This window comes from Ovis aries, chromosome 25 (genome assembly GCF_016772045.2).
Source record: "Ovis aries strain OAR_USU_Benz2616 breed Rambouillet chromosome 25, ARS-UI_Ramb_v3.0, whole genome shotgun sequence".
In the NCBI taxonomy this organism is placed as follows: Eukaryota; Metazoa; Chordata; class Mammalia; order Artiodactyla; family Bovidae; genus Ovis; species Ovis aries.
In genome coordinates this window covers 42,685,281-42,694,127 of record NC_056078.1, presented here as the reverse complement: position 1 = coordinate 42,694,127, position 8,847 = coordinate 42,685,281, and the positions used below count along the sequence as shown (strand labels likewise).

Here is an 8,847-nt window from a genome sequence, read left to right as displayed (position 1 = left end):
AAGTATAGTTGATTTACAATGTAGTGTTAATTTCTGCTGTACAGACATTTCTGATTCAGTTTACATACATATATATTCTTTTTAATATTCTTTTCCGTTACATTTTATCACGGGATATTGAATATAGTTCCCTGTGCTACATGATAGGATCTTGTTGTTTATCCATCCCACACATAATAATTTGCGTCTCTAACTCCAGACTCTCCATCCATGCTTCCCCCACCCAGCCTCCTCTCTGCAGCCACGAGCCTGTTCCCTGTGTCTGTGTCTGTTTCATAGGTAAGCTCATCTGGGTCATACTTTAGATTCCACACATAAGAGACGTCATGTATTTGTCGTTCTCTCTCTGACTTAGTTTGCTTACGCGATAGTCTCTAGGCCCGTCCACGTAAAAGGCGTGGCTTCATTCTCTCTTACGGCTGAGTGGTATTCCATAGCATGTAGGTCCCATATCTTCTTTATCTATGCACTTGCCAATGGACATGGAGTTTGTTTCCATGTCCTGGCTGTTGTGCATAGCGCTGCTATGAGCAGGGGTGCACGAGATACCACATTTCTTGAGCGGGAAATAGAAATCTGTGTAACTTTACAGACAACATTACCACCAGACTCCACAATAGTTATACTGGTGTGCAAAACAGGCCAAGCTGATAGAGGGAGATGTCAGGAGGTGGAGGTAAATGCAAGGAAAGGAATTGTTGGTTAAATCCCAGGGTGGGGGAGGTGCATGAGGATGAGGACGAAGGAGGAGAAGAGGTTCCCTGAATCCCTGAGGGGAAAGGAGTGAAAAGGGCCTCCCCGGGTCCAAAGTCCCAGGGGCCTCTCCTCACGGTGTATCGGGTCTCATGGAGCTGGGAAGATAGTCCTGTTCCCAGCCCACTCCTGGGAATTCCAGCTCTGCGGTCCAGGGGAGGCCTGGGAACCTGCTTTTAATAAGCACGTGATGCTGATGTAGGTATGCATCGGTCCCCACTTGGAAAACATTGTTCCAAGCTTAAGAAGAAGGTGTTAGGACCCAGGAAGGCAGAAGGAACTCTCCAGTAGACCATTCCAGAACCTCACGTGTCAACCTCCCATCCATTTCATAAACACCGAATGGAATCACGTGCGAGGCACCCGTTTTTCTGTAATACGTATTTCTTGCCACTCCCTGCACATTTGCACAGTTGTTTGAATTCAGCCCCAGCTGCATAAAATAAAAGGGAAGCAATTCATAATAAAGGGAGATTCGTCTGAACACGTAACGCTTGGGCAGGCCTCCACTGAGGGGCAAATGACTCATCAGATGCCTGCGTCTGTGCACAGAATCACCTTCAAGGTGACCAGCTACAGCGCAGGGGGAGGCGGGTCTTTCGCCAGAGAGGTGGATGTTGGGCGGGGGGCTGTTTCCCCTGTCTGCACGGTCATTGCGTCCCTGGAAAATGCCTCGGTGAAACCGAGCAAGATGGACTTTATGGTTAAATGGAGTCCAGGCCTAAGCCCAAACAGTCATGAGCAGGTTTTTACTTACATGAATGGCTGGGAAAGCCTTTGAAAGGCAAGTGGAAAGGACTTCCTGGGTGGTTCAGGGGTTGGGACTTCACCCTCCAAGGCAGGGGGTGCAGGTTCAGCTCTGGTCAGGAAGCTAAGATCTCACATGTCTCTTGGCCAAAAAAACCAAAACGCAAAACAGAAGCAATACTGTAACAAATTCAATAAAGATTTTTAAAAAAAAAGAGAGAAAAGCAAGCAGGATGTGGGGCACTTCTCGCTTTTATTTCCTCCACATTGAGAAAGTCAGAATTCCAGACCTCTGCCCGCTAACCGCCTACAGTGCGGCCCTATTGTTGTCTACTGCTCCCTTTCTGGAGATCAGAACATTAAAGCATGCCACAGTTACACAAAGGGACATCCTATGTGCTACTGTCTTCTTTCTTTTGGGGGGCGGTGGGGGGTGGGGGAAGAGCCAGAAAACTGGAACAGTTCCTGTGGAATTAGTTAATAAGTCACACCAAAATGGGGATTCCACCTCCTTGCAAATTACACCCCAGTGGAGGAGCTCTCTGTGGCCTCCTTTCTGCTGGCCCTTCACTTCTGCTAAACCATATCACTTGCCGTGTGACACTTTCATTATTTACTGCTCTGAGGCTCAGAGAGCAAAGCGGCCAGGCTGGTCTCCACTCACTCGTTCATTAGTTTTAATTAAACCTTCTAATTTTATTTATGCTGCCACAAACTGATTAACAATTTACCAGCAAAGAACAGGAAGTCTTAAAAAGCATCTTGAGGAATTCGTGGGTCTCTAAGCACAACCTTCGCAGAAATGAGGTGGGTTGTGGGTAGAGGCACATGTCAGGCTGGAGGAGGCAAGTTTTTAAAGCTTCACCGCTTGGTACAACCTTGGTACAATAACTGATGGCTCTGAGATCAGCAGGTCCCCAAGGGCTGATGCATTGAGAAGCAGTGGCTGGATCTCTTTATCTGAAGTGCTTGACAGTCCTTGTAGCTCTGGGAAAGGGGACAGGGCTAGAGAGGCATTTGGTGCCTGTGGAGGGGAAGGGTGAGCTGGTGGGGGCAGCAGAAAGCCCAGTTCTTCATCAGTGGGGGAAATGGACACTGGCCCAGCCAGTTACAGAACAGTCTGCTGAGTGCTGTGCTGGACTCAGAGAGCAAGGAAGTGCGGCCTGAAGGTGATGGGAAAGCTTTACGAAAGGACGGGAATTTGAGGTAAATAATAAGGACTTACAGAATATTACTGTGCCGACAGCACAGAGAGAAGCGCTGGAACAAAGACTCAGACGCTTACTTCCCCACTTTCCGAGGGTCAGACACATTGCTAGCTCCAAATGTGGGGGAGAGAAAAACGAGCAAGGATATAACAGGCTGGAGTGGGAGTTTAATCTTGCAACGCGCATATACACCCCATCCCCCTCAAAATCACTACTATTAACATTGCTTTTTTAGATCCTTCTTTCCCGAACGTGGGAGGAAAGAAAACTGGCTTTCTTTCTGGACAATATTAACTCAGACCACATCTGATAAGTTTAGCCAATGTTTTTTCAGAACTGTTTATTCAAGTTCTTTAACTGGTTTTTCTTTCCTTTTTGTTGTTGAGTCAGAAGAGTTCATTATTCTGAAAACTAGACCCTTATCAAATAAAAGACTTGCAAATAAATGTTTCCTCCAGTTCTGTGAGGAGGCAAGTTTTTAAAGCCTCACCGCTTGGTACAACCTTGGTACAATAACTGATGGCTCTGAGATCAGCAGGTCCTTTCTAGAGTGTCCTTTGATGCACAAGACTCTCTGATTTTGGTAAGTGCAATTGACTTATTGTTTTCTTTTATTGCTGTGCTTCTGGTGTCACGGTTAAGAATGCATTCCTAAATCCCAGGTCATGAAGATTTACCTCTTGAGTCTTCATCTAAGAGCTTTAGTTTTAGCACTTAGGTCTATGATCCATTTTGAGTTGATTTTTGTTTGTGGTATGACGTAGATTCCAACTTTATTCTGTTACATGTGAAAATCCCGTTTCCCAGTCCCGTTTGTTGAAGAGCTAACCAGTGAATGGTCTTGGCACTAGTGTTGAAAATCAGTTGACCATAGCTATGTGGGTTTATTTCTGGACTTGGAATTTTATTTCATTGACCTATGACTGTGCTGTGTGTTAAGTCACTTCAGTCGTATCCAGCTCTCTGCAACCCTGTGGACTGTAGCCGCCAGGCTCCTCTGTCCCTGGGATTCTCTAGGCAAGAATACTAGAGTGGGTTGCCACGCCCTCCTGCAGGGGATCTTCCCAACCCAGGCATCAAACCTGCACCTCTTGCATCTCCTGCCTCGGCCGGTGGGTTCTTTACCACTAGCCCCTCACCTGTGACTACCCGTATACAAAAATATTTTTAAATAAAATCTTATCATGTAACTTCCTTAAACTTCTAGTGGATTTGATTTGCACTTGGAATAACATCTAAATTCTAGGCCTTGCTGACAGAGCTCTAGGTATCCAGCCTCTGCCTTCCACGGCTTTAGCCTTAGTGGCTCAATTTTCTAGTGTGTAAATTTGCCAAGTTTGTGTTTCCCTGCTGTTGGGCTGCACCCCACAGGCCTACAAGGATTGTGCTTGACCAGCTTTAAGACCAAAGAAAGAGCTGAGTCAGTGACAGGGACATCAGCGGTTTAATGGATGGGGGAGTGTACAGGTCTGAAGTAGCGTCCTGGAATGACATCTCACTGTACGGGTCGTGGCAGCAGCCTCTGCTCTGGCAAGGGGAAATTGCCAGTTTCAGGGGGGACTGACATCTGTGGTTGGCTCATTGGTTACCAGAGAAACTAGCAGGCTCCTCTCTGCCCCTTCGATAAGAACAGTCACTGGCTGGGCTTGGGGCAAGTATGTAGGAAGGTCAGGCATGTGAACAGGGTGTAGGGGAAACAGGCGTTCGCCACGCAGCGGGTGCACAGAGAAGGGCCGCTGAGTGGTCCAGCCGCACACGTGCCCTCTTCTGCTTCTTGTCCAGGACCCTCTTCTGCCTAATGCCACACGGTGACTTTCCTCCTGTCATTCAGATTGCAGCTGCAATGCCTCCTATGGAATACCACTCCACCCTGGCTCGGGGCCTCGCAGTCACTCTCGTAAGAGGTCATCCTGTTTCATGTTCCTTAATAGCATTTATTATTTCATCTTTTTGCTTAAAGCATTTGTGGTTTCCTCCCTCTGATTCTATGAAAGTCTCATGAGAGCAGGGACTCTGCCTCTTCACCTGCATCCCCCACGCTGCCCTCCCACGCAGCCGCCTATATCCAAAATAAAGCAAACTTTCCTTTCCTCCAACCTTGCGTTTTTATTGGCTTTTGAACAGGGAGCACCCTGACTTCCACTTCCGGTTACAATAGTGGCAACTCAAGCAAATGTATCTGTGGAAATCAGCCCAGAGCTGATGCTCTGCTTCCTCTAGCGGCCATCGGCGTAACAGCATGCTCCGAGAGTTGGCTGCTCAGAGGGAGCTATTCTGATAAAGAACAAGCATGCGAAACTGCTCCACGTTGTAGAGCACACAAAGATCCATGTCAGTCTACTCTCCAGGAATTTCAGCTGGAATCCTATATCCTGCGGACACGTCCACGTCCTCAGGTTATTCTTACAGTTGCTTAATTCCTCATGCTCACCCTCAATCAGTAACCAGTTTCCACTGATACGAAGAATACATCAATGATAACTTTTCTTCTCATGTGTTCAGAATCGCCACAAGTTCCTTAGACATCTCCTTAATGCACAGCTGCAGAGAACAGTCACAGTGCTGGTTACTGACAATAAAAAATTACACTAAGATTGTGGAACCTGCTAAAATCAGGGCACACTGCTACCTCCTTCTTAAGTTTAGGTAAAAGAGCTGCTTACACATATTGGCTCTCTTCTTTCTATATCAGCTTTGGAGAGCAAGGTGTTTGCTGAAGATTACCAAAATGACCCTAATGTTTAGGTAAAAAGCAAGCAATGCCCAAAAGTAATGGGGGAGGGATTTGTGAAAAATCGGGAAAATAACAGAGTTGGACAGAATACATGAAACGATGAGATTAGGACACATAGAGGCTGTATCAATGAGAGACACAGTGGTGGAGGTGTGACTGAAAGTAAGGAGACCATCCCTTATGCTCCCCCAGCGTGCACACTGCACACAGGCACACACACATACAGATATACATACATTTTCAATGGAAGCATATGGCTTTATATGGCCTTTGTTCGCTCATTTATTCAACATACATTTAACGTTATCTTCCAGTGGCTGCCAAGATAATTCTAAACAATACGCTTTTACCTGTTTTCGGATTTATCAAATTTGCGCAGTATTCAATGCACTTCCAGTACGCATTGTTTTCCACCATGGTTATGGGGAATGAGAACCAAACTGATGCATCGTCACTACCCTGAAATTTTTAACAGAGAGAGTCGACTTAGCTCTCCTGCTTCGTAAGAGCAGGGGGAGAGTTTCTTACACTGATAACTAAATAGAAAGTAAAGGTAGGAGGGGGACTCTTGTCATATCTAAATGAGTTAATATTTGTAAAGCACTCAGGACAAAACCTGGCCCCCAGTCAGGGCTGTACCAGTGTTTGTTAAGTAACATGCATTAAAATCCAAAACAATAATGCCGGACCAATAGGGACTGAGTGAATATGGAGGAAAGAAGAGGTCTCGATTGACATCTAGAGATCTCAGTCTGTAAATGAGTATTACGACTAAGTTACTAAAAATCCGACTATTACATTCTATGTCCATGTAGGCTGCTAACAAAACATCATAGACATCAACAACATACAAACATCAGAAATTTCTCACAGTTTTAGAAGCTGGGAAGTTCAAGATCAAAATGCCAACAGGTTCTGTGTCTGGTGAGAGCCCACTTCTGGGACCACCACCTTTCTCGTGGTGTCCTCACATGGCGGAAGGGCTGAGGGAATATCCCTTTTACAGTGCACCAATTTCACTTTTAAGGGCCTGGACAAAAAAAGGGTCCCGTATGTTCAGGAGGGCACAGGAATCAACAAAATCTGCTGCTAATAGGACTTTATTACTACTCTCTGTCTAGAGAGGTCAGGGGAAGCTTGGCTGAAAGTATAAAATCCATTAGTTAACTAAATACAAATTCATGTAAAAAAGCTTTACTGAATTGACTCAGAGTCATCATGCATTTTCTAAATTAAAGGGCCATTAAAAGGATAATTATAATTGCATGGGATATGTTGCGTATGTTTGATGTTCTCATCTCTCTCTACCCTGCCCTGTGCTCTGAGAGACTGATCCGTATGGGTGGGCGTCTACAGGCTCCCTCGCCTCTGGCTCTCAGTGTTTTCTGTTTTGCTTGTGGTTGTGCCACTCAGCCCGTGGTATCAGTTCCCCACAAGGATTGAACCTGTGCCCCAAGAGTAGAAGTGAGGAGTCCTTACCAGTGAACTGCCAGGGAATTACTGCTCAGTGGTTTTGAGAGGGGAGGCTCCAGCAGGTGAAATAATGGAGGAGAGTGGGGCCAGGGTATTTATCCCCCCAGGTCCCCCCTGCTGAGTGAGCACAGGTTGTTGCATTTCTCTGGCCCAGTGGTCTTCTCCACTCAGCTACTGTCTTCTGAACCCATGTCCTCCCATGATCCCTTCAGGACCAGGGATGATGTATCTATTAGTTCATTAGGGCTGCCATACAAAGTGCCACAAAGTAGGTGACTGAAGTCACAGAACTTAACTTCTGTGCAGCTCTGGGGCCTGGAAGCATGAGATCAAGGTGTTGGCAGGGCTGGTTTCTTCGGAGTCCTCTGTCGTTGGCCTGTAGATGGTCATCTTCTCCCCGTGTCTGCACACGGTCTTGGTTCCATCTTTCTGTCCTAACCTCCTCTTCTTATAAGGACACCAGTTACATTAGGGGCCACCCTCATGACCTCAGTTTAACTTAACAGTTTTTAGGGTTTTTAAAGACCCTATCTCCAAATACAGTTCTGTATTTGGATGTCCTGGGGGTTAGAATTTCAAATGAACCGAGGGATGCAATCTAGCCCAAAACAGATGGCAACAGAGGCTCCTGGCCTCTCACTAGCCCCACCGTTACTATCCCATCCTGAGTTATTTTCCTAAATCCTGCCCACACCTCTGTAAACACTGTTACTAACTCTCCTCAACTACCTAGTCTTGGTGTACCATTTGCTTCCTGTCCAAATTCTGAATGATTTATAGGGGCTCACCCAAAGAGTGCACAGTAAAAAGGGGACCTCATTCTCAAAGTGGTAACCACTATATACCTGGGAAAACTGCTCTCCCATTCAAGCACTCCAACTAATATCTTACTAATGCATTACTATTTTCAATATTTTATTCAAGGCATGACTAGAATTCTTTATTCCTTTTGAGAAAAGAAACAAGTTATTTTGATGCGGGATGGCTCTAGGCATATGCAGATTGGCAACGCCAACAGGACAGATACGGTGCCATTACTGAGTGTTACAAGTACACTTCCTACCCCCTTTTCCTACTCAGACCCGGAAGGTCCTTCCCACAGTCACTAACTCCCAGAAGACTCTCTGGCGCTGACGCCTGGAAAATCCACCCTCTCCCAGAGCAGGAATCTCTGGGCAAAGAAGCTGCTGGTTGATACAGCTGCCACCCAAAGGGGGCTACTCCTTCCTCAGGTGAAGCTCAATTTTCTCCCTTTGTTCTGAACCTGTGTTCAGAACAAAACCTGTGACCGTTTTGTTTCTTCAAAAGTTCCGAGCTGAAATGTCACCCGGCTCAAAAATCCTCCTTTTTGATCTGAGGACAAATATTAAGTGACTGACTAACGCAATCAAGACACCGACGTAGGCCCACTATGTACACACACCACTCGGGGAGCGTATGTGTGTGTGTGTAAGAGGGGGAACAAAGATAAATAAGCCCTCTCCCTATTCCTCACGTACTAACAGCCGTGCCAGATGACATTTCAGCCGGCTACTGAAGCGTGCGGAGCTCCAGACGGCTCCTCTCCCCAAGCTTATTTTCTCTTTGGGGTTCATGGTTGTCAGCATAGTCGCTCGGCACACTGCGTATCCCTCTCTGCCTTTTCTGGAAACATTCTTATTATACCTTCTTTCGATTCTGATAATCGCCTTTACTAAAGATGTATTTTTCACCACGCGTGAACCGCTAGCCACAATCCAGAGATCAGCAGCCAGGACCACGTCCGCACTCGGCTCCCGGGTAGAAAGCACGGCTGCGTCACGAGCTCAACCCACGTGGCCTCACCCCCGCGCAAAATCGCCCCGCAGCCGGCGCATGCGCTCTAGGCCCCGCCCGCGCCCGGCTGTCGGGTCAGTCCTGGGGGCGGCGCTTACGGCGCAGGAGACGTGAGGA

General features: G+C 46.7%; 1 long non-coding RNA gene across 2 annotated transcripts; it reads right to left on the bottom strand.

The window, feature by feature from the left end:
* Window positions 1-3,069: 3,069 nt before the first annotated feature.
* On the bottom strand, window positions 3,070-8,716 carry LOC114110835 (uncharacterized). 2 transcript variants are annotated; one of them, XR_006058105.2, is made up of 3 exons: window positions 6,922-8,716; window positions 5,793-5,901; window positions 3,070-5,249 (listed from the first exon to the last, which is right to left on the bottom strand). It is a non-coding gene; the product is annotated as an uncharacterized LOC114110835 (long non-coding RNA). The 2 variants fall into 2 exon arrangements; XR_009598525.1 differs by having other exon boundaries at window positions 5,793-8,716.
* Between the last annotated feature and the right edge of the window lie 131 nt (window positions 8,717-8,847).